The sequence below is a fragment of the Elaeis guineensis genome, chromosome 7 (assembly GCF_000442705.2).
Source record: "Elaeis guineensis isolate ETL-2024a chromosome 7, EG11, whole genome shotgun sequence".
NCBI classification, from domain to species: domain Eukaryota; kingdom Viridiplantae; phylum Streptophyta; class Magnoliopsida; order Arecales; family Arecaceae; genus Elaeis; species Elaeis guineensis.
The window spans coordinates 24,279,833-24,307,818 of record NC_025999.2 but is presented as its reverse complement, the minus strand read 5'-3'; the positions used below and the strand labels follow the sequence as shown (position 1 = coordinate 24,307,818).

Genomic DNA, 27,986 nt, shown 5'->3' with positions numbered 1-27,986 from the left:
ATGGCAACTAAGGCCATTGCAATGGGGAGGAGAGTGGACTTTGCCTTCTTTGAGAGATATCATTTCTTCATAGGTCCATGGCTTGAGAGAATGGGGTGGAGGAATTTCTATTGTTTGAATATCCTCATGTACCCTAGGTTGGTAAGGCAATTTTATAAAAATTTGAGAAGAGGAGCAGATGATGTAGGTGCTATTGTGAAAGGTGTGCACTTTAATGTTTCTAAAGAAATCCTAGCTAGAGTGTTTGAATTGTCCTTAGATGGAGCTGTCCCTGAGAAATTATCTGATAAGAAGATGGCATTGAGGATGATTGTTGGTAGAGAAGATGTAGTAGGAGACATTCTAGCCCCCACCCTTTCAGTAGAGATGAGGGTGTTGCATCATATCATTGGAGGGATTTTCATTTCTAAATTTGGCAGGCATGACTTTGTGTCAGAAAGAGAGCTAAATGTGATGTATCATATTATTCAGGGGATACCTCTAAATTTGCCTAGTATTATGATGCACCAGATTAGAAAGGTAGCAGCCAAAAACAAGGTTTGTTTACCTTATGGGATGGTGTTGATTAGATTATTTGAGGTAGCTGAAATTTTTCTAGAAAATGAGGGTTTTAAGATGTAGTCTCACTTTGATGTTTATGATGCCAAGGCTTTAACTCGAATGCACTATCATGTGGAAGCTGGGAGATGGGTGAAGAATGTATCTGGATAGGAAAGAAGGAACCTAGAGTAGAGGAGTCAGAAGAGCCTTCTACTCCTATTGCCCCCTAGAGCTCCATTTGATTTTTCTTCTCCATCTAGGATTGCCCTAGATCCTACTTCACCAGCCACACCATAGTTCACACCCCCTACAGGCCTTGTTCCTCAGTCAGTAGTTATTGATTCTATATTCCTAGAGAGGCTTGTTGATCTGATTTTAACTAGACTCAATGGAGAGATAGGGGCTCTATCTGAGAAAGTAGAAAGTGTTCAGATTGAGATGAGATTTATATCAGAGAGGCTCGCTATCTTGGAATAGAGAGAGTTGAGGCTCGACACACCAGCTGATCTTTCAAAGGTGGCCATAGAGATTGCTCGACAAAGGGGGAGAGTTGAGTCGGAGGGTGCTGAGATGCTTGGGGCTATTAGCAAACTTGGACAGTCACATCAGTAAGGCATTATATCTGTACTTGCAGTCATGGGGAGCTTGATTGAAAAGAGACTTGCCCCAAGTACAGTACTAGCAGCAATAGTAGCAGACGCAGCCGCTAGAGCTGCCATGCCTCGTCCTCCACCTGCTCAGCCTCAGCCACATATTTAGCCTCAGCCTCGCACATAGTCCCAACCTCCTGTTCAGTCCACCTAGCTATCCGCTGACCAAAGCAGCCCACCATTCAGGGTTTATACTCGTGCTAGTGTGGGGTTCCCTCCTTCTCAGATAGTTGGTCCATCGAGCAGGATTAGGAGCCAGAGAGCTGGACCATCATCTTCTGAGACCCTAGAGATTCCTTCCGATGAGGAGTAGTACCATAGGAGACTACTACATAGTTATTTGATGTGTTAAGTGTTATGGTTCTATGTTTGGACTTATCCTTGTATTAGCTGCTATCAGAATTTATCTTTGTATTAGCCTTTGTTTGGACATATTATGACATTGTATATTGGTGTGTTATGACCTTTATTGGTCTAGCACATTTATTTTGTGAATGCAATGCAAAACTGTTACTTATCCTTATATGATCTTGTGTCATAATTATCTATACATTGATGACAAAAAGGGGGAGTATAGATATGTATATGAGCATTGAGTATAAATATATGTGCCGTATGAGTGTGATTTGTCCTTGAAATATAAGCCTTGGCAATATGTGATGAAATATGTGATATATGCCTTATTTGATATATGCCGTATGAGTGTTTTGTGCCATATGTGATATGTGCCGTATGAGTATGATTTGACTTTGAAATATAAGCATTGGTAATATGTGATGAAATATGTGATTTATGCCTTATTTGCCTTATGAGCTTTAATATGTGCCTTATGTATGTGTGTTGTATAATTCAATGGAACATTTCATTTTTCAACATGAATAAAGAGTATATATTGTAAACATTGCAAAATTCATGAGCTTGAAGGATGAACTAACCCCTTGAGTGAGCATATGTGGTGAATTGATATTCATATGTCTTAATGTACTTGAAATCTGTGATTGAAGAAATATACTAAAAACATGAGTATATACTAAGGAGGAGCAAAGTATAAAACTATGAAAAGCTTATACCTTCATTAAATTGAGCATATTTCTTGAAACTAATATTGATATATGCATGTAATATGTCAATCACTCATATACTCAAAGTTTTTTCGTCATCAAAAAAGGAGAGATTGTTAGCCCCAGGGATTGATTTTGATGAATAACAAAATGTTTGAGTATATATTTGGACTAGTGAATTTTCTAAGATAATGTTTTAGGAAAAAATGTAGAGTATCAAGAAAGAGATTTTAAAGATGAAATAGAGAACAAATAAGAAGAATTAGGAGGCTTTTGGAGTGTGATATATATCTAAAATAAGGTTGGAGAAGGATATCCAAAGACTGAAATTGAAGAGCATTTCAAAAGAAAAAATTCACAAAAAGTCCAAAGGAGAGTACTTTGAGTCAACTCAAGGTGGTTCCGAGTTGACTCAAGCTAAAATGGTGAAGAAAAAGTATTTGGTATGCAAAAGTTTTCACTAGCACGCTCTTGAGTCGACTCAAGTTGGGTGCGAGTTGACTCAAATGAACAGTAACAGAAAAAATTTTGGCTGAGCGGAGGAGTCGAGTTGAGGTCTCAAAAAATAACAAAGAGTATGATTTTTGAGACAAAAGTTCGAAGCAGACTCACAGGCTAGTCGAGTCAACTTGAAGAACACCGAGTTGACTCAAAGATCAAGTCGAGTCAATTTAAAAGTCAGCCGAGTCGACTCAAATCTTAACAGCTAGTTTGCAAAATTTTCACAACTGCACAGTCTATTTTCCAACAGCCATATTCAGTCTTTCAACGGTCTGAAACATCTCTTTAGCCTACAAAACATTGAGAAACATCTACAAAACTCATAGGAGGTAAGACTTATGATATCAATCATTGAGAGGAAGAAAAAGTCAAGTGAAAAAGGTCAAAGTGCATTGAAAAGAGAGCATTCAATTTTCAACTCATTGAAACATCAAATCAAGAGATTTTCTCCAGTAAGAAGATAAGCTCATCTGCTCAAAAACTTTCATAAAAAAAGATTAAAAGAGCTTCATCGATATTTTTGCTCATTAAAAAGTTTTTTGTTTTCAATTGTTATTCTACTTTAGTCTTTATTGTAACTAACTTCAATGGGGTTTTGAAGCTAGGGGATAGACCCATCCAAGCCTGAGAATTGGATTGTAAGCTAAGGGTTGGCTTGGTGTTGGTTGTGGTTGGTGATCCGATGTAAAACCAACTAAATTTTAGATAGTGAGTCTGAAAAACTATCTAAGTGTAATCTTGGACAGATTATAGTAAAATTTTCAAGCAGATCTTGGAGAGTGGACGTAGGTGCAAGGAGCACCGAACCACTATAAATCTTGGTGTTTGTAATTGTTGCTTATTCTTTAGCTTTTCATTGCTCTTACATTTCTACTTACTTGGTTACATTTGAATTCAACACTCACCAACACTTCACCACTTTAAAAAATTATATATTATTTGTTTAAATTTTTGAAAAACCCAATTCACGCCCCCACCCTTTTTGGGTTGTTTTGTTGGGTAACACTATAACTTTACCCTAGAAACCTGCAACAGCCAGCTATGACCCAAACAACCATTCCTTCTTTTCACCCTTTGCTCCCCCACCAATCAAGAAATTCTTCTCCCTTCTCTCCTCCATAGAACCCTACTTCCCACTATTCTGTTCCACCACAGCAACTTTCCCTCGATTCTTTTTATGATAGCACTCAAGAGTACTATGCCCTACTCACCCACATGCATAACAATATAACTGGATTCTTTCATCGGTCAAAGGTTGCCATATAGGTGCCTCACCTTCCTCCCCTTCAAGATCCATCCCCGAGACCAATGATTCATTAAGATCAACCATGATACAAACCCGAATGTACAGCCTTAACTTCAAACTTTCTGTCCAGTTATCCAATCAAAGAGGCTTCCCGATCACTAATGCGATCTCAATTATTCTATCCTTCTTCCATAGTTCAATTGGTAACTCACCCATTCTCATCCAAACTATAGCTTTGGTAAGCTATATTTTGGAAGCTTTGAAGTTTGGTCTCCATGGTTCCTAAGCAAGGATTTGGCCTCCCACCATCCAAAGCCCTTTAGTTATAACCTTTTGATAGTCCTCTACTGATTGGAATCTAAAGACATAGTGATCCTAGCCAATCGAAAAGGTTTCAAACTCGTCGATCAGTTTTCATTGCTCCTTGAGTGAGATAACAGGGAAGTCCAATCCTACTCTCTTCCCCAAGGTTTTACGAATAAGAGCCAACTTCCGTTCTTCTCTAGTATCTTTTAACTCCTTGGGTGAAAATCTAACCACCCTCTTGAAGCTAGTGGAAGCCTCTTTATTTCCTCCTCTGTGACCTAGCATAATGCCGAACAGGGTCTTGAACCCCAAAAACTGACACCCAAGTCCATCTTTGACCATCCACCACCATGGTTGTTCCTTCCTTCCCATCAATACCTCCCTTCTCCTGATTCACCACTCTTGAACCCTTCCCATACCCAATAGCTCTATTCTACAAGGAGGGCCCTATAGAGTCTTGAACCCCTTCCTCCATGACCTCCTTCACCATTCATGTAGCTCGTCAGTATCCACCTGTAGAGATAACTCAGTCCGACCTTAAACTGACTAACACTGATCCACCTTTCTCCCCTCTCCACCACTGCCACTACCGTACGGCTACTCAAGAAAAGTGAATGTGAAAGCAATACTTGTATCATTCAAACTCTAAAAATAAAAAAATTAAAGACTCAAGAGAAAAGTCAATTAGAGAAGCTTACAAGTTTGATAGATATAATCATCAGATCTCATCCAGTCAGCCACATTATTAACCTCCAATATCAATCGAGAGAAAACAATGCAATAATTCTCTAATAGTAATATAATAGATGATGCAAATTACCTTCAGCAAAAGGTGGACTAAAAAACCATCTAACAACCGTCACAAAGTTATCCTTTAAATAATTCTATGAAGTCCCTAATGTGTATATAGCATAGTTTAGTTCCTCCCAACTTGTATATAATTTTGTCTAGGACTGAAATTAGATTGGATATGGATCAGATATCAATTATCTATATTCATATTTATTTTATCTAACGAATACATATATGGATATGAATATTCATTGAATGTAAAAATTAATATCCATATTTATTTTTAGTGGATACTGATACAAATTAAATACAAAAAGTATGGATACAAATATGGATATAAGTTAGATAATTAAACTTTATGACCATAAAATCAAAGATATTACTAAGTGGGTGATAAATGAAGTTAATAGTATATTAATATGGTTGTATATTTTTCTTAAAAGTTAATATGTGCCATATAAATTACATAGGATTATAAGTAGCATCGGATATTTGGACACAGATTGGATAGTTGTCTATTCATATCTGTATCCATTTTTCTTTGATAGATATAGATATACATATAGATATTGATCAGCTTCTCAAGTTTTTATCCATATCTAGATGGATTTGGATATGAAAATATATTCAAATGAATATTATCTGGTGCATGTTGACCCTTAATTTTGCCATTGAAACTATGGTATTAAAGATCCTAACACCATCCACCACATAAAAACACCACTAGTGCTTTTGATTGCAAAGCCTACTCCAGCAAAAGTACCTCATTTTTATGCACCGCCATCAAAATTGATCCCGAGGAATGGGGAGTGGTGGCTCTTAAGAGAAATACGTTATTTATGAAGATAGAGAAACTACAAAAGGAGAGCCACAGAATATCCCTGTTGTTAAAGATTTGTTAGTAGTAGCCACTTGAAGAAAATCATGAACTTTGGTAGAAGCTTTTAGAAAAATTAATCTTGCCCTTTGTTACATACCTTGGAAAATATGTCCATTCCTAACTAACTAGACCTTATAAATAATATAACAATTCAAAATAACTTCCTCCTTATCATTACTAAAGAAACTCTCTTTGATGATTTTAGAAATTCATTCAGGGATAAAGATGGAAAAGTAGATGCATTTGGTAATAAAGTTTGTCTCCAAACCTTAGACACTACTCCGCATTGTAGTATAACATGAGATACAGATTCCTTCCTCCTCTGGGCAAATATCACAATAACTCAAAATATGGAAACTATGCTGATATAATATAGACATACATCGAAGTTAATGCGACACTAATTTTTACATAAATAAAACAACCTTGAGATGGATTTCTACCTCGAGACTTAAGCAATGTCCTGAATTAGTTGAGGTGTAGATAGAAAAGCTTGATAAAGATTATAAACCTGAATAATCAAACTAAAGGATGAAGCCCAACTCAATCTGTTTCTGGTATCACCACAAGTTGTAGAAATAAATATAACTTAATCCATTATTTCTATTGAGAAAGAACGATTAATTCCATTCTCCTTTATCAGGGATGAAGAGATCTTTAGCCATCCTAGATTCAAGTGATAAAATATTAACTAACATTGGCCATGCATGATGCTAAATATATAGATAATAACCAAGATCTTGGAGCATATTTATAGATACACTATCTCCTATATACCATTAATATTAGAATAAATAACTGGTGCATGAGAACAAATCCTTTTTCCAAATTAGATAGGCACTTTATATATATCGGATAAGACACAAATAACCAATCATAATATTCTCTAACTTTAGAAGCACTCTCATAGAAATAACAGTATGAGAAAATAATTAAGTAAATAAAAAATATAGAAAGTATTGACTTTATAGGAGTAGCTCTGTCCATCATAGAAAGAGCCCTCCACTTTTACCCTCCAATTGATTCACAAATTGCTGCATGATACCAATACAGTCGAATGAGGTAAGCCCCTTACGAGACATAAGAATTCTTAAATATTGCCATGTGCCATCAGATTTCTTAATGTGTAAGTGATTGTTTATGCATTGCATAGAAAGTGTTAACTTTGGACTGAATTTCACCATAAACTTTTCAAAATTTACCATCTATCTAAAAAGTGTACAATAGTAATGTTGAGCAAGTTTGGATTGGAGAATGATTGAATATAAATTAGAAAGACCATCCTCATCACACTTTTATTAGTCTAAGATCACTTTTTCAACGTCCTCTAGTCTCTTAAAAGTATCTCCCACCATCAATCTATTCCCTGATCTCAACCTTCTTTTATTGAGCTCTAATCTTCTCATCAAGCAGTACATATCATCCCCATTAATAGAAAAGTTCGACACTGCATAATATCCTATGATTAAGGATAATATAACCAAAACTTTTTAAATCTAAAAGGAGGTTTGTCAGTAATTTCAATTGCCGTCTCAATAAGAATAGGATAATGATCAGAAGCAATTCGAGGTGGATGGCATACCTGAAAATTAGAAAAATTATGAATCCATCCTCCAGTAGCAAAAGCTCTATCAATTCTCTTCTATACTCTTGCTTAATCTTTTTGAATATTACACTATATAAGATGGACACTAGAGTAGCCCAAGTCAGATAAACCATTTGATATATAAAAGATTGAAATTCTTTAATACCACTTTTCTTAGTGAAAGATTTTCTGCCTATCTTTTTTGATGGCCTGTTGATATAGTTAAAGCCTCCAATGATTATAGTAGGCAAACCTAGAATAATAATGTAGAAGCTTCTATCCATATAAGTTGTCTAAGCTCATTCTTGGTCTATATGTATAGCCAACAAAATTCGAGGATGTTTTTCTGGCTCTGTAATAACAAAAAATTTTATTAAAAATTTTTATTTTTACATTATTCTTAGTTAAATCATAATAATACCACCATTGAGGCCTTGAGATTCGATAGCATGAAAATACTATGATATAGAAGATATAATCACACCTTAGATAAACTTCTTCTAAATAGTCTATCCTTAAAACAAAAATACAAAAATACAAATCATGCAAATTGATTAATCTTCTAATAACAGGTACAAAAAAGGATTTACTAGCCCTCCTATAATTCTATAATAAAATATTCATTGTGTATGATTTGAAGAAGAGTATTCTCCTTTTTCTTTTCTTCTTTTTTTTTTGATAAGGCAGAATGTTTACACCCTTTAGGTATGAATTTCATCTAATAAAATTATAAAAAAAATATTACAAAGTTCATTGGGGATAGAAGAATGGTCAGTCTATAAAATACCTCCAGAATACTTCATCATATAAGAGGTAACCCAGAATGCTACCATGTTTGCCTCCCAATAGACATATCTAGATCCTAAGGAGATACACCCTTTTAAGGCACCCCAGATATTATACACGAGTGGGCGAATAGATTAGGTTCCCCTCCATTCATGGATCCAGATAATGACCATAGAAGAATTACTCTTAAGCCTCCAACACCTACCATGCATAGGTGATCCCTGCCCGAGCTGCCATCAACTCCGCTCCAGGCACAGAAATGTCCAAAATCTAGCAACCCCTAGCTACCACTAATCTGGAGTCCAATCCCTTGATAGCAAAACTAAAGCTCCTCACCAACTGTCCTCCAAAATACTACCATCAAAATTAATTTTGAGGAAACTCGAGGGTGGAGGCTCACAGGTGATATAAGCCAACCAGATCGTTACAGAAGTAGAAATGGGACCCTGATGTCTTGAGCTGTCGTAGTCTCTCCAATCAAGGAGTATTGAATGATCTATTCAATTTGGATAATAGCTCCCTCCATGATGAATCTCGCTGACATACTACTCTCAAACACAGAAGAGTTTCTACTCAATCACATACTATAGACGATGTACACCGCTTGGATCCCCTATGGCCTAGTCACCTTACTATCCAAGCTCCCTTATAGAGCCTTAATAAAGGATCAAGCTACCCCAATTGCTTGGGTGGAGGTCCAAGTGTAACCTACCAATCTCCAAATATGCCTCTCTCGCATACATTGAAATAGGATGTACTCCACAAACTCTACAACAACTTTGTCATAACTAGGGTAGATCAATCCCCCAAGATTCTTCATTTGGGAAGGTGGTCCTAGGCCACTTTTCAAATGAAGAGAGCCATCCTAAGGTGAACCCTAATCTGCTAGATCCAAGATCCTCCAACCTTTACAATGGTTTGTCTCTATATAAATGATAAAGTTTTGAGATCTCACCTTGGGGGAGAAGAGTATTCTCTTTCACCATCATTTCAGGCCTCATCTATTTGAGGACCGCCTCATCTATTTGAGGACAACCTTGATGATTTTCAAGCAATATTATATCAAACATCGTAAATTAAGTCTAAAGAGCCCTTCACTAAAGACAACACTTTTCCATATTCCTCTTGATAAGAAGGATTTTGATTTTCTACCAAACTAGACTTCCCTTCCCCCATTGTAGAAGATTACACTATATTTTTTCCATAGTTGGAAGATGCTGCCCAAAACTTCTTTGATTGAGCATGAAATTAGTTGAAAAAATAAATGGACTAGCGGAAGGTTGCCCAAATCCCACTTGCTTAGCATTTAAACCACCAGTCACTGGGCTAAGCTCATAAATTCTCATCCCTTTTGACACAACACTCTTCCTCACCAACAAAAAGGCCCACAGCATTTAGAGATTGGCCTCTTTTCCTGTTTGGTAAATTTGAGCCTATAACCAAAGAGCCCACTTAATTCATTGGGCTGGTCCACATCTAGAAAATCCATTTGGGCTAATCACTCAAAATGGTTAGCTTTAGGCTTAATGATTTGATTAGCTCGGACAAAAATCTTTCCATAATTTTAGTTAGTTTCACCCATTCAGTCTCAACATCCAGTCTGCTTCTTTCACCAGATGAAGCAGGTTCAATCCGATTCTTAATAATTAGCAACTTAACCAAGTTATCGATTAGTGACTTGGTCATTGTCTTCATCCCTCCCCCTCTAGTTTTGGGTTAGGGTTATAGATCTTACTCCTTGTTGACAGTAACCAGGGTTTGTAAATCTTCTCTAACCTCTTTCTAGTATCCTCTTCACTTTTTTTACTTTAAGACATCATTTGTAGAACCATTATTTCTTTCATAGGGACAAAATTATTTGATTATATTTGAGAATTACCATTGGAGGAAATTACCTCACCATGACAATCAATTTCCATATGCCCAATACATCTACATCTATAGCATACAATCAATATATTTTCATAGACAAAGGGCTTCCCAAAGACTGATCAACTCCCTTGGTTTGATCTTCCTGGCACCAAAGATTTTGTCTAATCAATCTTCAAGCAAACCTTATATATTCTTCTTATTTAATGTTGTCTATAAATTCACCAACAAATAATGGCCCCTCTGTGATAGAAACTATCTTCAAGATCTATTTCTGGCCCTAATACTCAGTCGGCAACAAAGGAAGCCATAATGAAACTATAGCATCCTTAATAGCATCTTTCCTAGGGAAGAAGTCTAGACTCCATGGTTTAATGGCAAGAAACTATCCGAAAACAATCTAAGGACCTTTCATCAGGACCCTATCCATTAAATAAGCCTCTTATTTTGATCTTGTCCTTCATGGAATGTCCTTCAAATTTCGATCTTGTCGGTCATTAAACTGTTGGTCTTGCAATGTGTAGGCTAAAGTATTCTTAGCATAGTAATTTTTTCATTTCTAGTTAATATATTTACTTCCAACAATTTTGATTGTTGAAATAATGTTTATCCATATATTTTCTATTTTGATAAACTAATGAAATGTATCACAAATGTTACATGGTAATATAATTTCATACAAACATTATCAACCACAACAAATTATATTCCATCTTTATTCCTTTAATTTTAGACTTATGACATGACAATCCTCCCATCTTGGAAAAATCTCAATGCAACCCTCTAAATTATGTTATGATATCAAAGTGACCTTGTCATCCATCCAAGAGAAGACTTACGTAACCAGAATGTAAACCTTAGGTGGTAACATGAATATGAATCTTAAAATATTTCAAAATTCCCAATGTATCTTTATGCATGCTTAATTGAAGAGGAGAAAAGAAAAAGAATTTGAATCTCCTATGTGGACCTGACCCCCTTGAATGACCCTTTGGAGACTTTGATTTTTCTATCACCTTCTTTAGCAACATATACTTCCTTAATCACCATCACTGTTACCACTAGCACTTGACTATCACCACCACCACCACCAACACTACCCATCCATGGCTTTAGCACTACCACCTCCTCGATTGCAATCACTTCTTAATTTGAGTATTTTTTTTTATTTTTATCTTTTACATTCTTGATTAATTTAGTTAATTGATTAGAGCTTTTAAGTTAACTATTACACCTAATGGTATTAATATATATGATTTTTATAACAAAATTTGAATTTTAAGAAAAAAATTTAGAGCTTGCATTATAGGAGGATAACATTGATTAAAAAAGATGAAAATCTTAAGATAGATATTCATGAGGTTTCTTGGATTCATGGAAACATTGTGTTTAATATATTTGATCTATTGTCATCGCATTAATATTCTCACTAGTTTTCAAAAAGTCAAAAATATGCTCGTTGGTACTTTGATGATTTTCCTTTTGAGATAATTTTATTTTAAAAGTAGATTTATTTTTAAATATGAGACATTATAATTTGTGATGGCAATAGCATAAAAGGACTTTATTATTATTAAAATACAACAAACTTATGTTTCTTATTTTTTACATGTATATCCTTCTAAAAATTTGAATTTGCATGAATACCCTCCTAAAAATAATATTTACATACATACCCTCATCAAATATTATTTTTGCATAAGTGCCCCTAAGATAATGGTTCTTCTAACGCTGTTATTGAAAACCATTTCTATTTAATTTAAAAATTAATTAAAATTTATAAAATTATGATTTTACCCTTGAATTAGTTAAGCCTGTAAGCCCAACCCATCATCTTCTTCGCTCGCTTGAGTTTCTTCTGTGATGCTCTGTTTCTCTGTAACCACACAAAAACTGAATCAATGGAAAAAACAACCTTAGTTTTCTAATCTTCGTGGACTTGATTCTCCTCTGCCATTGGCCATTCTCCCTCTCTTCTCTTCATTGGTTGTTTCCTCGTTGCTCATCGTCTGAGTCGATTATAGTTGTCGATCCCTCCTCATCACCCAAGATCTCATCACTGCTACCTTCTCATGGCTGGAGATCCCTTCATCGCTCTTTTTCTTCGTCGAAGATCGAAATTTATTTCTTTGCATCGATTTGTGGTCTACCCATCAGAGTAATGCCATTTAATTGCCGTCAAAGATCGCTTCACCACTAGAGCATTCCTCACCACCAGAGTTTTCCATGCTACTAGAGCTCTTGCTGTCGAAGCTATCACTGTCAGCATCTGATTGCCTTGTATTGAAATTCTTCTCTTCTTTGAGGTTTTTTCATATTCAATCAAACCCTATACTGTGTTAGAAAAAAATAAAGTAATATTATTTATTATTAGAAAATGGTGATTAGGGTAGCATAGTTTGTTTCATTCCAATTTTTAAATATGAACTCATTCAAGTTTTGCTTCTTAGTATTTTTATACATCCATATATCACTTGTGATGGTAAGAGATGAGAAATGCCATCCATTTTTTATTGCTAGAATAGAATACAAATAATATATTATTTATAACAAAGTAGTCAGTCTTATATTTCTTCTATTGCTTTTAATTGTTACTTAAATTATATATCGGAGGAAATAGTTGTTGTTAGTATACTTTTTGTTGATAAGCACTCTTTCTTACAATGCATATCATGCATTTTTATTATTTATGTGCAGGTTTCTTGAAATAGAGTAGCAACTATTCAAATTGAAGAGGAAATTTGGAGGACACTTTAAAAACATTAACAATTCTATAAGAATGAAGCACTACTTTGGGAGACAAAAGAGTGAGTTAGTTGATATTGACTGCTATTGCTACAAAGATCTATATGATGATATAGTACATACCTTCAACTTGAATCTTGAAGAGAATATAAAAATTTGATCTATGATTAGATATTTATCACCTAAATCTTACATGATATTAGACATAGATCACAAATTGTTGAGTTTGTTTGAGGAGTACAGGTATCTAAAAGGATGCTTCTTATTTGTCACAATAGAGTTCAATAATATATAACTTTCTTAATCAACATCGGGCAGCCAAGACCAAATTGAAATAAATAGAAGTATTAAAACTACAATAGAAAAGGATTGAGTGGATGAGCTAAGGGAGAACCAAAGGCAAAATGAAAGTATGCATCTACCTAGCATAGGAATTGATACCTCAATTGTTGCTACTAAAAATAATGGCTATGTTGGGGTCAAAGATGAAGCTATATTTCATAAGGAGCAAAAAATAGATACTAAAATTTATGGCTCTACAAGTAGTCATCATAGTATTTATAGTATTAATTCTAATGATGATGATGATCAAAATATCACAGAGTATGACAGTGAGACATATGAGATGGACATTGAGAATCCTAACATAGTTGTAGGAACAAAATATGCAAGTTGACAATACTTCAAGTTCGCATTGAGTCAGTATGCTATATTGAATGAATTTGCTATAAGAGTTCTCAAAAGTGAGCCAAATATGATGATAGTGAGTTGCAAAGATGAAGCATGTAATTGGAGACTTCATGCTTTGCTATTATATGATGGACATACATTTTAGGTATTACGGTTAAAATATTGATCCTTTGTATCATAGTATTTATAAAAATTATTGTATATACTAATACATTGTCTTGTTTGCTTGTGTGGGTCAAAAAATTGAAAGAGCCTCATACGTGCTCATCTGTATATAAGTGTGGCAACAACATGGCCACATATATTCTGGGTGGTTCAAAGCCTTCCTTTTCAATCAAAAAAACAACATGGATATGTGATAGGGTGATTGGCTAGCTAAGAAAAGAGGGTGACTTATCTCCTATTGAACTAAGAAGGAGATTGTTGTAGTTCTATCATCTTGAACTTCTATATCAGAGTTTGACGAGGAAAGGAGCTTGCCATATCTATGATTTATGGTAATTAGGTAGATTCTTTTGAGAGAATGGAAGATTTAAGGAGGATCTTTTAAGAAAAAATTCGGATAGTATAGTTATTGGTACAGAATTCCACCGACGCCAGAGAAGCTGGAGTTAAGAGAATTGCAGCCACTGCCAAGACCTGCAAGAAAAGTCTAAATCAGAGTTGGGGGTGCTCCGGCAAGACCCTCCGATTCTCAAGTCAGTACTCTGCTTCAACAGAAATGGAGTACTCGAATGAGATTTTAGCAGAGTTTCGAGATAGAGTTTAGAGCTTAAAGAAGAATGTATCGGGGGTCTCTTTTATAGACGAAAGAGCGTAACTGATTGATAGCAACGTCCGTAACTGCCTGGTAGTGGGCCGTTCGGGGCCATGCGAAGTTTGTTACGGAGAGTAGTGGCATCAGTGGGCCGTTCAGGGCCACGTGGAGTTTGTTATGGAGAGTGGAGTGGTGTCCGTTGTTGCGACTTGCCAGAGAGTGGTGGGGCCACGTGGGATCTGTTACAGAGGGTAGAGTGGGGTAGTGTCCATTATCGCGACTTGCCAGAGAGTTCGGGTCTGACGACTGAAGCTCGGCTGGGACATCTGATGGAGCAGAATGGCTCTCTGTCTCAGCAATCTAAGAGAAGCTCGGATATTTTCGAGATTGCTGACGAGTCCACTATTGTCGGGTGCATTGGGTGCTGATGCTGTAGGCAGAAGTCATCTGCTGTAGAAGCTTGGACAGGGACTTTCTATCAGAGAAGTTCGATAGGAGTCCGATTGCTAGAGAAGTCCATCTGAAATTTTTCTAATGTGGAAGCTCGTCTGAAGATTGTCCATCAAAGAGGTCCGATTTCATGAGAAATCCGATAGAGGGTCGTCCGACAGTGAAGTTCGGATGGCGCTGTGAAGGTTCATCCACTGGAAGAGTCTTGAGAACACTAGAAAAGGTCGAACATTGGAGGAGTCCGGGATTCAATTCTGTTGTAAAAGTTCGGACAGAGTCCGGCTCTTGTAGGAGTCTGAAAGGAGGCCACTTAGTGTAGAAGCTCAGACGAAGACCGGTTGCCATGGAAGCTCGGATGGAGACTTCTTATTGTAGAAGCTCGGATGAAGATCGGTTGTCATGGAAGCTCGAATGGAGACTTCTTATTGTAGAAGCTCGGATGAAGTCCGCTTGCAATAGAAGTTCGGAGTAGAGATCCGGTTGGTGGAGTCCATCCGTTGTAGAAATTCATCTGGGATCCATCTGCTGTAGAAGTTCGGCTGGGATCCGGCTCTTGTAGAAGCTCGGATGAAATCCGGAAAGTGGTCGACCGTCGTAGAAACTTGGATGGAGTTTGGTTACTGTAGAAGTCCTGCTGTTGGAGAAGCTCGGACATTGACGAAGTTCGAAAGAAGTTCGGAGTAAAGTCGCTCGTGGCAGAAAGAAGTCTGGAAGAAATTCAGAGGGTAGCCGATCACTGTAGAAAGTCGACTGATAATGAAGCCCGAAGAGCATTTGGAGCAGTCTGGTAGATGAATGGGGGAGCACATTATTGGAGAAGTCCGGATGGCACGATAGGGGTTCGTCCATTGGGGAAATCTGGAGGACACTGTGGAAGATCGACCGCTGGAGAAGTTCGGATGGTATGATGAAAGCTCGGACAGCCGGGGGAGTTCAGAAAGACGCCGTATAAGGTCGGAAGCCGGAAGAGCTCTGGGAGTGTCAGCCTCTTACGAACTTCGGTTGGGGTTTTTTTATACCTAACACCAATCCCCCTACTTTCAAGTTGGGATTCCAAATGAAGGAAGTACAGAGAAACTTTCACAGCCGAAGTTGTCTTTCTCGATTTTCGTACTCGATTGTTTCCAGATATTTTGGCATTTGACGCACTGGTGCTAGAGTCTTTTCAAATCGAGATGACCTGAAAAGATTTTTTCAGAATTTTCGCTGGAGCGTTGCTCTAGGTACGATGCAATAATGATTCTGTCAGTTGTCAGCCATCTTTAGCCGCCTGCCATGATGAGTGGGCCATGCGGCGGTTATAGATCGGCCAGAGGAGATCTGCAGTCATTATTGCGTCGGACCTCGTTGCCTATTTAAACCCGCCCCCTCCTTCAGAGGTTTCACTTTTCCTGAGAATTCTTTTGGAGCCCTTCTTCTTCCTCGAGAACTTCGTCTTCCTCCAGCATGTCCCTCTCAGTTTTAGGCGCTCTTCGGGTCGATCCCCATCACCCTTGCTGCCTTCCTGCATCCTTCGGACCAGCTTAGATTAGTTCTGGAACCCCTCTCTTTTTTGTTCTTCTTCCATTTTTTATTGTTCACATTACGCCCGTTCGGTTTCCCCGCGAGCGCCCTACTTCTCATTTTTCTCGATTTTTTTGAGATTTTCTAGGGTTTTCACTTGATTCATAATGTCCTCCAACACTTCTTCCTCTAGCAGTTCTAGGAGTTCGTCCATTTTAGCCTCTCAAAATCTTAGTTCTGTAGATGAACCTCGTCCGATCTTCGTACCAGACACCATCCCTAGTTCTCTGACTCCGGAGGAACTCTCACTGATTAGGATTCAGTACGGAGTTCCTCCGAAGTATGAGTTGGAGCTTTCCGGGCCAACTGGCCGGGCTAGCACCCCTCCTCCTGGCCGCTTCTGCTTATATCAGGAAGCTTTCCGCATCGGGCTTCAACTTTCACTTCTCTCTTTTGTCGCTACTCTGTTTCTAAGCTGTGCCGATCTTCTTTCGTTGTAGATATGGATGCAGACGCAGCTCGAATGTTAGCTAAGGATCTCAAGGCCCATAAGAGGAAAGATGTCGCAACTTCTGGGTCGACGAAAAAGGCAAGGGTAGAAAAGAGAGACCCGACCGTGCTTGCCCAGGCAGCCATTACCGTTGATGTCACTTTCAACATCGAGCCCGCAGTCCCTCGAGCTTCTTCGAGAAGCCCTCTGACCGAGGTTCCCACTCCAGAGTCTCATCCCGAGGAGGCATCGGGGGCCGAAAGGAGGAGGAGGAAGAAGACGTTGGCCCGCAAGAGCCGCAGTAGCAGGGCTGCCATCGAGGGGGCCGACGGCTCCGAAAAAGATCCAGGGGAGAATTTCTTCAACAACAGAGATTTAATAAAAAGATTGGTCGACGGGTGCATCCTGGCTTCTCGACGGGCTCGGGCGGCACCTCCTTGAGCTCGTGGCATGGAAAGACACCATCGTGCTTCGCCTTGATCGCCCAGAGCCCGTGCTTGTGGTATATCTTCGACCGCAAGTACTTCTTGATCCTGCGGATGAGCTCGGGATCCCGACTCGAAGCCCCCGATTTCCTCGACGCCATGGAGAGCGAAGGAAGAGAAGAGGGGAAAAAACCCTAGAAATGGAGGAGGGATGGAGGCTGGAGAAGCAAAATCCTTTAAGGGGGACTGGAAGAAGAAGTGAAGAACTTAAAGCAATCCCTGACAATGGCTGAAACTGAGAGTTCGACGTCTGAAGAAGTCGAGCTTCCTTAGAGCTTTTTTACCTTTTATTCCATGTATTCTTTTCTTTCTGGTTGTTTCTTTTTTTTTTTTTTGACCTTTTAAGGCTTTTGTAATGCATTCTTCACTAATGAAATAAAATAAAATTTTCTCATCACCTTGTATAATATTGCTTTGAGTTGTCATTTACCGAACCTCTCTTATCTTTTATCTTGTTCGATGTCGACGTTGTTTGAAGGTTCCTGATCATCGCTGTGTTGATTCGTCCTTTTTTTGTTCATGATCGAAGGTCTTTTCAAGGCCATTCGAGTTTAACGCTTTCTCCTGATGTTCGAGCTTGGGGCTTGAACTTCTCATCACTTTGAGGAAGTCTATTTTCTCCTGCTAGTGTTGGGCTCCCCCTTAGAGACTGAAGATTTTTGACAAGAATTTTTTTCTTCGTTGAGATGAGGTCCCTTGAGTCTTAGATGTAGCTTATTTTTTTTTTATCTCTGGTGTAGCTCATCACTTTTTCTTTTTCTTTCCTCCTTTTTTTTTAATATTTGGGTAAGGATTTTTTCTCTGCTCCTAACGGGGTTGTAGGGGTGTAGAGGAGCCATTGAGGGGGCTCTTCCCCTCATCCGATCTTAAACGATCAGATCTTCATTTGTGTCAGGATGAGGTTCTCCTCCTGTTTCTGACACGGTCAATTTCAGCTCATGTTAGGATGAGGTTTTCCTTCCATTTCTAACAGGACTGCGGGGGTACATAAGGGCCGTTGCAAGGGCCTCTCCCCCATCCGATCTCTAAATAACCGAGCCTTCGACCTTGCTCATGTTAGGACGAGGTTTTCCTCCTGTTCCTATCATGGTGGTGGGGGCGCATAAGGGCCATTGCAAAGGCCTCTCCCCCCATCCGATTTTTAAATAATCGGGCCTTCGACTTTGCTCATGTTAGGATGAGGTTCTCCTCCTGTTCCTAACATGACTGTGGGGGTGCATTAGGGCCGTTGCAAGGGCCTCTCCCCCCATCCGGTCTCTAAATAATTAGGCCTTCGACTTTGCTCATGTTAGGATGAGGTTCTCCTCCTGTTCCTAACATGGCTGTGGGGGCACATAAGGGCCGTTACAAGGGCCTCTCCTCCCATCCGGTCTCTAAATAATCGGACCTTCAATTTTGCTCATATTAGGACGAGGTTCTCCTCCTGTTCCTAACAGGGCTGTAGGGGCGCATAAGGGCCGTTGCAAGGGCCACTCTCCCATCCGATCTCTAAATAATCGAGCCTTCGACTTTGCTCATGTTAAGATGAGGTTCTCCTCCTGTTCCTAACATGGCTGTGGGGGCGCATTAGGGCCGTTGCAAGGGCCTCTCCCCCCATCCAATCTCTAAATAATCAGGCCTTCGACTTTGCTCATGTTAGGATAAGGTTCTCCTCCTGTTCCTGACAGGACTGTGGGGGCGCATAAGGGCTATTGCAAGGGCCTCTCCCCCTATCTGATCTCTAAATAATCGGGCCTTCAACGTTGCTCATGTTAGGATGAGGTTCTCCTCCTGTTCCTAACATGGCTGTGGGGGCGCATTAGGGTCGCTGCAAGGGCCTCTCCCCCCATCCGGTCTCTAAATAATCGGGTCTCCGTTTGTGTCTAGACGAGGTTCTCCTCTTGTTCCTGACACGCTCAATTTTGATTGTCTGAAGGGGCTACTCCTTGTCATTATAAGCTCATGCCAAAAGAAAAGATATGCGAATATAAAATTTTTATTTAAGGCAAAGTTATCGGTAATACATTCATAGATTTTTCAAATTCCATGGACGCAGAAGATCTGCTTCTTCGAGCTCTTTTAGATAGTATGTTCTGGGCTGGACTACCTCCTTGACTACATACGGGCCTTCCTAGTTCGGGACAAGTTTTTCTTGGTTCTGAGGTTGTGAAACAGCAGCTTGCCGAAGCACTAAGTCCCCCGCTTTGAGTGTTTTGCTCTTGACCCGGGAGTTGTAGTAGCGGGCTGCTTTCTGCCTGTAGGCTACCATTCGAACTTGAGCTGTCTCCCATTTTTCTTCTAACAAGTCAAGATTGGCTTTGAGATCCTATGAGTTGCACTGCTCGTCGAATGCCACGACTCGCACCGACGGAAGCTTGAGTTCGATCGGGATCATGGCTTCTGTGTCGAAGGCTAAGGCAAAGGGAGTCTCCCCCGTGGACAGTCTTTGGGTAGTTTGGTATGCCCATAATACATGATAAAGCTCATCTGCCCAAGTTCCCTTTGCTTTTTCAAGTCTCGCCTTGATTCTTTGTAATAAGATCCTGTTAGTCACCTCGGCTTCGTTGTTTGCCTGTGGATGGGCTACTGACATGAAGTTATGGGAGATGTTTAAGTCCTCATAAAATTCAGCAAACCTTGCTCTAACAAATTGTCATCCATTATCAGTAATGAGAGTTCTGGGTAAGCCGAACCTACAAACAATTGACTTCCAGATGAAGTCCTGCACTTTAGCTTCTGTGATTTTCGCCAAAGGTTCAGCTTCGATCCACTTGGTGAAATAGTCAATTGCCATTAGGAGGAACTTCCGCTGCTCGGATGCCATGGAAAAAGGTCCGAGGATATCCATCCCCCATTGTGCAAACGGTCATAGGGCACTCAAGGGTGTAAGTTCGAAGGCGGGTTGCCTTTGGATGTTTGCATATCTCTATCTCCGATCACACCTTCTGATATATTCGATGGAGTCGTGGTACATTGTAGGCCAGTAATAACCTTATCGGAGCAGTTTGTGGGATAAAGATCTGGCTCCCAGGTGACTTCCGCAGACTCCTTCATGTACCTCCCACAAGGCAAAGTCGATTTCAGAAGACCGGAGATATTTCAGGAGGGGCAGAGAGTATGACCTCTTGTACAGCTTGCCTTCATAAAGGATATATCGGGAGGCCTAGTTTCTAAGCTTTCGAGCTTCTTTTGCATCATGAGGAAGAACCCCGTCCTTGAGGTATGTAACCAGTGGATCAATCCAGTTGGGTTCATGGCTGATCTCTATCACAAGCTGCGGTTCTTCTGTACTCGGACACTTCAAAACTTCGAAGAAGACTTCCTTGGGCAGTTCAGCCGGAGCTAGTGTAGCCAACTTGGAGAGAAGGTCGGTCCTGGTATTTTCTGCTCTTGGAATTTGCTTGATGTCAAAGCTGCCGAAGGCAGGGATGATCTCTTTTACCTTTTCGAGATACTTGGCCATACTATCCTCCCGAGCTTCATAGTTTTCGCTGACTTGTCCCACCACCAATTGGGAGTCACTATAGACTTGGAGCCGATCTACTTCTAACTCTTTGGCGATCCTCAGTCCTGCAATCAGAGCTTCATATTCTGTCCCATTATTTATTGCAGAGAATTCGAAGTGCAGTATGTACTCTGTGATAATTCCTTTTGGATTGGCCAAGATCAGGCCCGCACCTACGCTTGACATGTTGGAGGAACCATCCACATAGAGGGCCCAAAAATCATCAGGGAGATCTGTTCTTTCTTCAGGGGAGTTCAGTTGGAGCCCTGGGCTGTCAGCTTCACCTCGTTCAAGTTTGGCCTCTTCTAGAATAGTGCACTCCACTATGAAGTCTGCTAATATCTGGGCTTTTATCATCGATTGGGGTCGATAGTTGATGTCGAATTTTGTGAGCTCGACTGCCCATTTCACTATTCTTCTGGAAGCATCCACTCAATGTAGAACCGCCTTAATCGGCTGGTCGGTGAGCAATATTATGGTGTGCCCTTGAAAGTAAGGTCGGAGCCTTCGAGCTGCAATTAACAAGACGTAAGTTAGTTTATCTAACTTAGTATACCTGGTCTCGGTGTCTCTCAATACTCAGCTTATGTAGTAGATCGACCGTTGAATTTTTTCTTCTTCCTTAACCAGAACTGCTGTGAGAGCTATAGGGGAGATCGTCAGGTACAGGAACAACTCCTCTCTGGGTTCGGGCTTTACCAATAGCGGAGGTGAGCCAAGGTAGTTCTTCAATTCTTCGAACGCCTGCTGACATTCAGTGGTCCAACAGAAGTTCTTCGGCTGCTTGAGAGTCTGAAAGAAAAGTAGGCACCGTTCGACCGACCTTGAGATGAAGCGATTCAGAGCTGCTACTGTCCCAGTAAGGCGCTAAACTTTCTTTATTGACTTTGAGGCGGTCATTTCCTGGATGGCATGAATCTTTTTCGAATTTGCTTCGATCCTGCATCCCGATACCATGAAGCCCAAGAATTTCTCTGAAGTTACTCCAAAAGCGCACTTGGCCAGGTTCAGCTTCATCTTATATTTTTGAAGGGTGCTGAAGGTCTCCTCAAGATCGACGACGTGGTTCATTGTGGATTTTCTTTTTACAAGCATGTCATCCACGTAGACCTCCATATTACGGCCGATCTACTCTTTGAAGATCTTATTCACCAGCCGTTGATAGGTCGCCCCTGTATTTTTGAGGCCAAAAGGCATGACCCTATAGCAATAAAGACCACGGTTAGTAATAAAAGCAGTTTTTTCTTCATCCTCTGGTGTCATCCTAATTTGGTTGTAGCCAAAAAATGCATCCATGAAAGTGAGAAGCTCGTGGCCCGAGGTTGCATCCACTAATTGATCAATTTTGGGCAGAGGGTAACTGTCCTTCGGGCAGGCTTTGTTCAGCTTTTTGAAGTCTATACACATCCTCCACTTGCCGTTCGCCTTCTTGACAAGAACCACATTGGAGACCCAGTTCGAGTAGTTGACTTCTCTGATGAACCCGACTTTCAGGAGTTTATCAACTTTCTCAGCTATTGCTTTCTGCCTTTTCGATGCATAACCTTGGATTTTTTCCTTCATCGGTCGATGTTTGGGATCAACAGCTAGACGGTGTTCTATGACTTCCGCATCAATCTCCGGCATGTCCGTCAGAACCCAAGCAAAAACATCCTCATTCTTTTGTAGAAAATTGATGAGCTGTGTCCATACCTCTTCTCCTAGATTCGAACCGATCTTCACCACATGCTCCTCATTCCCATCGTTCAAAGGAATTGAGACAAGATCTTCAATCGGCTCACCCTGTTCTTCAGTAAGATCGTCGCGGGTATCTAATCCATCAACCAGACAGGGGTCAGACTGACCATTTCTTTGCAGGGCTGTGTTATAGCAATATCTTGCCAGGACTTGATCTCCTCTGACCTCTCCGACCCCTTGGCTAGTAGGAAATTTCAATTTCAAATGGTAGGTCGATACCACAGCTCGAAGGGTGTTGAGGCCAGGTCGGTCGAGTATTGCATTGTAGGCAGACGGCACCCTTACTACAAGAAAATCCACTTGCATCTTAGATTATTTTGGGTACCGACCTGCAACTACGGTCAAAGTTATTATTCCTTCCACTGGCACAGCATCGCCAGTGAACCCTACCAACGGGGAGCTTATCGGCTCCAATCGATCACTCAGAATGGATATTTTTGAGAATGTATCGTAAAACAAAATATCAGCAGAGCTTCCACTATCAACAAGGATGTGGCGTACATCATAATCAGCAATATTTAAAGAAACTACAGCCGCATCATATGGGAGAATTGAATCTTCCTGGCATCTTCTTCAGTAAAGGTTATAGATTATTCAGTCCTCTACCGCTTGGGCGGTCCGACCGATCCACTGGCTGCTTCCCATCGGGGTCCTCTAGAGATGGTGTTGATGATCCCGATTGAAGGTCGATCTCCAGGCTGTTCTTCCCTCCTTGGCGGCTCTGGTTGTGGTAGGGCCCTCAGCCGATCCTCTCCACCCTCGGACCGACGTCGGATGAATCTGTCGAGCCGACCTCGTCTGATGAGCTCCTCGATTTCATCTCGAAGCTGAATACACTCTTTCGTGTCATGACCGTGGTCACGATGATAGAGGCAGAACTTGTTAGGGTTACACTTTTCAGGGTGTGTGTGCATCCTTTCCAGCCTTGGCAGCTGCTCTCTGACCTCCATCAGTACTTGGGCTTTTGGAGCATTGAGAGGGGCGTAGCTGTGGAATCTTTCTCGGGGAGAACTCCACCGAACTCTGCAATCTGGGCTCCTTTGCCTACGAGCTCGGAGAGGAGTTTGGACACGCTTGTGTCCGGAGAGAGTTCGAGAACATGGCCGAGCTTCACTCGATCCTTTTTCAGCTGCGGGCTTGCTGGAGTCACCCGCCTACCGCTCCTTCACGTCCTCCTTGTCCTTCAGCTTGAAGGCTTCCTCTGCTCAGGCATATCTTTCGGCCCGAGCCAGCAAATCAGCGAAGTCCCTGGAATACTTTTTTTTAGAGAAAATAGAAGATCATTCTTTTGAAGACCGCTCTTCAGGGAGGCCATTGCAACTGATTGGTCCAAATTCTGGACCTCCAATGCGGCGGTATTAAAATGGTTGACGTAAGTTCGGATGGATTCTCCCTTCTTTTGCTTGATATTGATGAGGGACTCTGAACCTCTCTGGAGATGCCGGCTGCTGACAAAATGAGCCACAAACTGATGGCTCATTTGATCAAAGAAGAAGATAGTACCCGACTTCAGTGCCAAGTACCAGTTTCTTACTGCTCCCTTCAAGGTAGACGAGAAAGCTCGGCACAGGATGGCATCTGGCGCGCCATGGAGCAGCATCATTGTTCGGAAGGCCTCCAGGTGATCAACCGGATCCGAGGTCCCGTCGTAGCTCTCAAATTGGGAGAGCTTGAAGTTTGACGGGATTGGTTCCTGCATAATCATTTGAGAAAAAGGAGGGTCAGTATATATATCCTCACCGTAAGCAGGGGGAGCATGGCAGAGCTCTTCGATCTGCCAATTCATCTCCTGGAACCTTTGATCCAGGAGATCCTCTCGACTGTGAGTCTCGAGGGTCTTCTGGCAGAATGGAGGTAGGGACCCTCCAGGGGTGGAATCATGTTCAGACGGAGGGCTCTCTACCCTCTACTTTTTCCTTCCGGGGAACACAAGGCAACTGGCCCAAGTAGGCCACCCGATCGTCGGATTTTGAAACTCCAGTGATACTTTTTCTAGCTGCACAGATGCCTGCGGCTGCTGCTGCTGCTGCTGCATCACCTGCACTGCTTCAGTGAGGCCCCTGACTTGCTTAACCAGTAGGTCGAACTGCTCCATGCTGACCGTCGTTGTCGGAGGAGGAAGAGCTTGGAAAACTGGAGACGAGGCCGGAGCTTGCGGATCTCGCTGAGATCTGACCACGGAGGCTGTAGATCATCTGGTGGATGCCTTTCGGGGAGGCATCAGGTGGAGATCTGGTAGGAGAAGAGAAAGAAGATGTCGAAGAAGATGACCGGAGACAGTCTCGTTGAGTACTCCTTTAAGAATAAGGGTCCTGCGAAGATACAAGCCCCTTCCTCTAGCGCTAATTCTGTTGGTGCAGAATTTTGCTGACGTTGGAGAAGTTGGAGTCGAGGAGATCGCAACCGTCGTCGGGACCTGCAAGGAAAGTCTAAACCGGAGTTGGGGGTATTCCGGCAAGACCCTCCGATGCTCAAGTCAGTACTCTGCTTCAACAGAAATGGAGCACTCGAATAGGATTTTAGCAGAGTTTCGAGATAGAGTTTAGAGCTTAGAGAAAAACGTATCTGGGGGTCTTTTTTATAGATGGAAGAGCGTAACTGATTGATAGCGACGTCCGTAACTGCCTGGTAGTGTGCCGTTCGGGGCCACGCGGAGTTTGTTATGGAGAGTAGTGGCGTCAGTGGGCCGTTCAGGGCCACGTGGAGTTTGTTATAGAGAGTGGAGTGGTGTCCATTGTCGTAACTTGCCAGAGAGTGGTGGGGCCACGTGGGATCTGTTACAGAGGGCAGAGTGGGGTAGTGTCCATTGTCGCGACTTGCCAGAGAGTTCGGGCCTGACGGTTGAAGCTCGACTGGGACATCTGATGGAGCGAAATTGCTCTCTGTCTCAGCAATCTAAGAGAAGCTCGGATGTTTTTGAGGTTGCTGATGAGTCCACTGTTGTCGGGTGCCTTAGGCGCTGATGCTGCAGGCGAAAGTCATCTGCTGTAGAAGCTCGGACGGGGACTTTCTGTCGGAGAAGTCTAGTAGGAGTTCGATTGCTAGAGAAGTTTGTCTGAAATTTACCTGATGTGGAAGCTCGTTTGAAGATTGTCCGCCGGAGAGGTTCGATTTCATGAGGAATCCGACAGAGGGTCGTCCGACAGTGGAGTTCGGATGGCGTTGTGGAGGTTCGTCCGCTGGAGGAGTCTTGAGGACACTGGGAAAGGTCGAACATTGGAGGAGTCCGGGATTCAATTCTGTTGTAGAAGTTCAGACGGAGTTCGGCTCTTGTAGGAGTCTGAAAGGAGGCCGCTTAGTGTAGAAGCTCGGACGAAGACCGATTACCGTGGAAGCTCGGATGGAGACTTCTTATTGTAGAAGCTCAGATGAAGTCCGCTTGCAATAGAAGTTCAGAGTAGAAATCTGGCTGGTGGAGCCCGTCCGTTGTAGAAATTCGTCTGGGATCCATCCGCTGTAGAAGTTCGATTGGAATCCGGAAGGTGGTCGACCACTGTAGAAACTTGGATGGAGTCTGGTTACTGTAGAAGTCCTGCTGTTGGAGAAGCTCGGACATTGACGAAGTTCGAAAGAAGTTCGGAGTAAAGTCGCTCATGGCAGGAAGAAGTCTGGAAGAGATTCAGAGGGTAGCCGATCACTGTAGAAAGTCGGCTGATAATGAAGCCCGGAGAGCATTTGAAGCAGTCCGGTAGATGAATGGGGGAGCTCATTATTGGAGAAGTCTAAATGGCACGATAGGAGTTCGTCCGTTGGGGGAATCTGGAGGACACTGTGGAAGGTCGACTGCTGGAGAAGTCCGGATGGTATTATGGAAGCTCGGACAGTCGGGGGAGTTCAGAAAGACGCTGTATAAGGTTGGAAGCCGGAAGAGCTCTGAGAGTGTCGACCTCTTACGAACTTCGGCTGGGGTTATTTTATACCCAACAATAGTAAAACTGAAGTTAGATGTAGTTAGTGGCAATCATTACTTTCACCATTTCTTTATCTTTCTACAAGCTTGCAGTATGGACTTTTTAGCTAGTTGTAGGCTTTTTATAGGCATGGATGGTTGCCACTTAAAAGGAAAAGTTTAGAGGTGTGATGATGGTTGCTACAGCATTAGATGAAAATAATGGTTTGTTTCCAGTTGCTTTTGGTATAATAGAATCTAAAAATATTGATAGCTGAACTTAGTTTTTGGAGGCACTTAAAGAATCAATTGGAACTCTAGAAGGTTTAGTATTTGTATCAGATCGCCAAAAGGGACTAGAAGAAGGAGTATAATATGCATACCCGCAAGCAGAATATAGAAAATGTATGAGGTATTTATACAAAAAATTTTAAACAAAGTTCCTAGGAGATTGGCCTAAAATTAAGGTATGGGGAGCTGCAAGGGCATATACAAAAGCTGAGCATGATGACATCATGAATCAAATTAAGGAGACTAGCTTTAAGGCATTCAACTTTCTTAGTACTGAAAATATTGATTTATGGTGTAGATCTCAATTTGGCATCACGAAAAAGTGCTCTTACATAACAAACAACCTTTTAGAGTCATTTAATGTCTAGATTTCTGAGGCCAAACAAAGACCAATTTTTGATTTATTGGATGTCATACAGTAAAAAATTATGGTGAAGATGGAAGCAAGAAGGAGAATTGCTGCTTGTTGGAACAAAATTTAGTTTCTATGGTAATGAAGTATATAAGAGACATTAGCCTCAAGCTAGGTGATTATAATGTTTATAGAACTAGTGATCACAGAGTAGAAGTAATTGAGAGTAATGAAAGATATGAAGTAATTCTAAATGAGCAAAGGTGTTCTTGTCATTTGTAGGAGGTGTCAGGCATTTCTTGTGTACATGCTACAGCTTTCATTTGTAGTATGAGAGGTGCAAATTTAGAAAATTATATCTCAAAGTACTTAATCATTGAAAAGTATAAAACTACTTATGCATCAAAAATTGGGCTATTACCTAACAAGACCTAATAGATAAAAGTTGATATGGGATATAAAGTACTGCCCCCTAGGCTCAATCTACGACCTCTATGAAGGTCAAAAAAGAAGAGAATTAAAGGTACAGATGAGAATACATCAAAAAAAATGCATAAATGCAAATGTTGTGGTGAGCTTGGGCATCACGCAAAGACTTATAAAAATATAATAGTAGAGCAATCTCAAGTTTCAATAACCTCATCATCTACACCAAAGAATCCTAGAAAATAATATATAGCATTACTCTAACTTAATATTTTCTCCTTTATCACTTGCTTGTCATTGAAATATTACAGGCCTAAGGGAAATGGTTCAAGAGGAAGAGTGTCAATTATAGAAGGTACACATGCAGTGTTTATAGCACCAAGAAGAAAAAGAAATAAAGGGCAATCTTGCAAGCAAGCTAAAGGAATGGAAACTTTAGTTGAAGAAAATAATGTCTACCCATAATCTTGT

At 40.8% G+C, this 27,986-nt stretch overlaps 1 pseudogene; it reads left to right on the top strand.

The window, feature by feature from the left end:
• Window positions 1-27,371, top strand: LOC140859298 (uncharacterized; annotated as a pseudogene).
• Window positions 27,372-27,986: the final 615 nt, after the last annotated feature.